This window comes from Miscanthus floridulus, chromosome 8 (genome assembly GCF_019320115.1).
Source record: "Miscanthus floridulus cultivar M001 chromosome 8, ASM1932011v1, whole genome shotgun sequence".
Lineage (NCBI taxonomy): Eukaryota > Viridiplantae > Streptophyta > Magnoliopsida > Poales > Poaceae > Miscanthus > Miscanthus floridulus.
In genome coordinates this window covers 67,421,536-67,426,716 of record NC_089587.1, presented here as the reverse complement: position 1 = coordinate 67,426,716, position 5,181 = coordinate 67,421,536, and the positions used below count along the sequence as shown (strand labels likewise).

The 5,181-nt window shown below is 48.4% G+C and overlaps 1 pseudogene; it reads left to right on the top strand.

The window, feature by feature from the left end:
• The first annotated feature begins 326 nt into the window (after positions 1–326).
• On the top strand, positions 327–4,954 carry LOC136469288 (uncharacterized; annotated as a pseudogene).
• Positions 4,955–5,181: the final 227 nt, after the last annotated feature.

Below are 5,181 nucleotides of genomic sequence, written 5' to 3'. Positions count from 1 at the left end.
ATGACAGCGCCCGAAGTCACTCAGGACTCGGGAAATCCTGAAGATAAAGTAAAAATCAGTTTGAAAGCCCACTACATGGGCCCAAAATTAACTCAGCATGCGGCCCAAGTGATTAAGCATCGTGCTCTCTGTCCGCCGAAGCCCGAAGTGAGAGCGGGATCCTCCCTGCTCAACCGCCAGGATATATAACGTGGGCCGGTGCCGTGTCGCTTTTCCCATTTATTTCTCGCAAATCGCAATCGATCCCCACCCATCCCCTTTTGAAATTCAAATCACAGAGCGAGGGAGAGCAAAACTAGCAAGACCGCGAGAAGGAGGGGGTGGCGATGGTGGCGGTGCCGATCGAGGTGTGGAGTCTTCAGGGGGCTCAAGGTCTGGTGGCTCGTACAACTGGCCGCGCCATCGTCTGCTTCAAGGCGGCGCAATCGTCTGCTTCAAGGCGGCGCAGGTGGACCAGGCTCATGCGCTGCTCAAGGTGCTCCGCCAGCAGCGCCGCCTCAAGGGCTGGGAGGTCCGTGGCCTGGACCTCATCAAGGCGTCGGCCGCCGTCGATGTTCTGCTCACCGAGGTATGTTGCACATAATTCTAGTCAATCAAGTTGTAACTTTGCGGTAAAATTAAAAGGTTTAGAATTTTGCTCACCGAGGTATGTTGCACATGATCAGGTAAGAAGGCAGTTTGGATGGGCTCGGGATGCCGGACTTCTTGCGTTTCATCAAATCATGCTCTATATTATAGTTCCTAACTTTGAAAAACATGGAGAATGATCTAAGAAAAATATGAAGCAAGTTTGCTATTTTTCTGAGTTAAAACGAAATTTCTATGAATTTTCTAACATTAAATCAAATTTCAGTATTTTTCAATGCATATTTATTGCTGGAAAAAATTTGGATAACTTTTTGAAAAAGTATTTATTTTTTGAAGTCTAATTAACCTCCCTAAGTTATTGTGAAAGTCCGATTTAGCTCTCTTGTTGGTGACATGGCGTCATGTAGGACAGTAGGCATGGTGTTACATTAGCCAAAATCGCATGGCTTTCAAAACCAGTTAAAGAGGTAAATCCAACAGTTTTAATAATTTGAAGAGCGCAAACAATTGATTTTATAGTTGAATGAGGTAAATTGATCTACACCAACAGTTAAGGGGCTCGGGAGGACTTTTTCCTTTTTATGATCAGTTTTTTTTGGAACCATGGGATTCCATTAACCTTGTGAACCAGATAAATCACTAGTCACCAACATATCAATACAATCTGGTAGATTACCAGGACTGAAAACAACTTCTCACTGAGGCCTCGTTTGGAAACAACCCGGCCCTTTCCCCGGGCGTGACCCCGGCGCGTAATTGTGGCACGGGCCAAATTTGATGCCCACGCGAGGGGCCGGCCTTGCCTCCCCCGGCGTCGCTCCCTGACCACGGACATGCGGGTGTCGCTCCCCGGCCTCACCGTGCCAGCGAGCGCCGCGTAGCAGCAAGAAAACGGGACGGGGAAGGAAGCCAAAGAGCAACAGGGGTCAGGGAAGATAAATAGCAAGGATTAATTAGTCCAAAAATAATCCTTGTTCCGTCCTACCCTACCTAGCTCCCAAAGGAAGCCTGAAAGAAACTACCTAGACTGGCTAACTCATGTGCTACTGCATTACAAATTCTTGAAACATGCTCTACTGAAGCTTCTGCAAATTCATCAGTAAGGATTTCCTTCAAATCATGCACTAGGCCCCCCCATAGATGATAACCTGTACTCCGAGCCTTGCAGAGCCTGCTTGATCATTTTTCCTTTTTATGATCAGGGGATGGAAGGGAAACCAGAGGCACGATGTTCGTGTCGTGATCTAATTCCTTCCTAGACAACCGCAAGGGCCATGGCCCACTTTTGGCCCCCTTCTGTTGGCACCATTCTGATCTAACTATTTTCCTTTTTTTAATAGCTAGCGATGGTGCTGGAGTACATTTTTCATCATCATCAGCTTCCCTCAAACCCATTGTAGGTCGGGTGCACGAGTGCGCTTCGCGCACTTGTGGAGCCCTAGTGCTTGGACACGTGGCCTTGAATGTTTTGTGAAATGCCTTCTAAGTTTTCGTGAATCGACCCATGGTCCCATTTGGTAAGGATTTATAGTAAAACAAGATTTGAGGCTCCTACTTAGGGTAAAAAGGAACGTCATCAAATAATGATGGAACTCACATTACAGGTACCAAGGACGTGGATCTGTAGGTTGACAATCTTGTGGATGAACCGTTCTTTGATCTTTTGCAAGATCTCCTCTCTAATCTCTTTGTTTTCCCTCTCCTTTTTTCTTCTCTCTTGGAGGCTCTCTCTCTACTGGTCACAAAGGGGTTGAATGCCCTCTGTATTGTGTTGCCTGGTGGTGTCTCGATGCTTCTCCCTATTGCAACCCAAGTTGCAAATACAAGGGGCCTGTTTGGGAGGGTGGCCCAGGAGTCCGGCTGCGCTCGTGGGCTGCAACTCCTGTGTTTGGGAGTGTTGGCCCAGGATGTAGCCCAGCCGGCATGGTGCAAAATGGCGCCCTCTGCCTGGCTCCGGGGAAACAAAACTAGGGTTCGTTTCTCCCGGGCGCGGCTGCGAGCGGCGTGAGGTAGGCGATTTTGGGGGCGATTTCGGCAGCGGCGGATGGCTCGTGCGGGCTCCAGCGGGAAGGGAAAAAGCTCCACGCGCGCTCTCCCCACTGGCAAAATCCTCCGCCTTTATAAGTGGCCCTTACTGCTGCTTCCCCTTCCTTCCTCTCCCTACTCTTCGCCTTCCTCTAGCCACGTGAGATACCAGCGGTGGTGGTGAGGTGGTGTGCATCACGGTGGCATCCTCTGCCAGTGAGCTTCGTCTCTATTCCCCCACCTTGGATCTGATATGACGTGGCGCCACTCCATCGACCGTGGGGACTCCGTGGAGGCGGCCGTCTTCTTCCCTCTTCTTCTGTTGGTGCGGTGGTGCTAAAGCTGTTCTTCTAGCCTGATCTGCTTCCTCTCCGGCCAGATCTACTTCCTCTACATCGTCGGGTCTTCTTCTTCTTTCCGCTGCGCCGCTCCTTTGCGCCAACGCCGACCCCAAGGTGAAATCAACCCCCAATCCTCCCTACTTCTTGATGGCGATGATGTTAGGGTTTCATATCGTAGTTGTTGTTCATGATTCGTTCATCTGATTTGAGTAGTAGTTGCCGTTCCTCTATGGATTAGGGTTTGATTTGATAGTTTAGTGATGGTCGTTCTTATAGTCTTTCATGCTTGCCATTATGATGTGCTTCTTCTTTATTGAGCTCTGTATACCTGATGCGTTTCTTTATTTTCATATGGTTTGGTTCTGTATTTTTATCATATGGTCGATGATGTTGTCCTGAGCACCTGGAGGCATGTACCAAAATGTAGCCGTGCTTTATTTGCTTACTGAATCATTGTACAATCATGTTGAGGCCAGGCAGTGTATGATGATCTAAGTTTGTGTTACATTGTTATATGCATGTAGATGGATCCCTCTATGAGCCATGAGATGATGTGTAGGCAAGCAGCTGCCCTGGTTGTAGTCATGGTGTCCTTTGTTGCCAGCAGGCTTAAAAGGAAAAGGCCTAGACCTAATACTGAACCTAACCCTCTAGTGTATGCACTTAGGGATGAAGCTGACCAGCACATGCAGTAGACCTTTAACCTGATCTATAATTCCAATGATGGAGAGTGCCTATCCATGCTTAGGATGACCAGAGCACCTTTTTTTGCTTTATGCAATCTGTTTAGAGCTAGGAGTCTAGTGTCTAATAGAGAGGGGGTCACAGTAGAGGAGCAGGTTGCAATGTTCCTTCATGTGGTTGGTCACAACCAAAGATTCAAAGTTGTCCACCAGTCATTTAGGAGGTGCTTGGTGCCCAGGGTGGGTTTGTGGCTGCTTCTAATGTAGTCAATGGGCTGCTGGGGGGTGTTGTTGTTGTTGCTGTTGCAGCAGCTATAGCTAGAGTTGCTGCTGCTGCTAGTGCTGCAGGTGATGGTGGTGTTGCTGCTAGTGTAGGGGGTCTAGGGCCATGAGGTGGAACAACACCTATGGCTTTGTCCTTAGGAGGATGGCCTAGCTTGTTAGTGATGGTAGTAGGCCTGGCAAACTCTTCAAGGATAAAGATGTTAATTGTGTTGCCAAAACCCTTAAGGAGTACAGTGGGGAGGCAGTGAGCCCAACTTAGGTGTACAACCACCTAAGGAAGTGGAGGCAGAAGTGGTCTAGGGTCTGTAAGCTCAAGGACCTAAGTGGGGCATTGTGGGATAGTGACACCTATGCTATTATGCTTGAGCAGGAGCACTACCTTGGCCACTGCAAGGTAGAACTTTGATTTCTTTCCTATGTCTCCTTGTACCTATCTTTCCATTACTTGTCTAAAACTCTACCCTCCCCCTCCCTCCCCTCTTACTGTAGGACCATCCTAAAGATACAGAGTTTCTAAACTGCCCTATAAGGTTTTACACTAAGATGAAGTCTATCTTTGGCCATGCTATGGCCACTGGTAGGTTTGCACTTGCTTCTGGTGAAGCCCTAGGGGCCAACCAGGCTGACAGTGTTGCTGCTAAGGTAGTGGGTCCTTCCTCTACCCATGTGCCTACTGAGAAGGCCCACACTGATGTAGGATGCAATAGCTAGGCCACATAGCTCCTCTCCTCAGCTATGGGTGGAAAGAGGAAGAGAGGCAACTTCAGTGAGGATGAGATGCTTATGTTGACCAACATGTCTGATGCTGTCAACAATATTGCCAATGCTCTTAGGGAGATTGGACCAGCCCATGTTAATGCCGACCACTACCTTGCTGTGATAGAGATGCCTGGCTTTACTGAGGAGGCACTGATTGTTGCCTACACCTACCTGCTAGACAACAAGTCCCAAGGCAGGGGCTTTGTTGGCATGAGTGACGGCCATAGGGACATTTGGCTAAGGAACTACCTAGCCAAGAACTACTACATGTAGTTCGTGCTGGGCTGCATGGCCAATGAGGGGGTTGACTATTGAGATGTATAGTTCCTCCATCTCCCTCACCCTCTCTCTCTTCTTTTGACTACAGTTGAGCACACTTTCCTATAGATATTTTGTGCAGCTTACTTAGCTGACTCACACATGTCCTTTTGCTTTGTTTACTAGGAGGGTGGCTAACTATATGTCCTAAGGGCACCATGGTATGCATTTGAGCCCAGAAC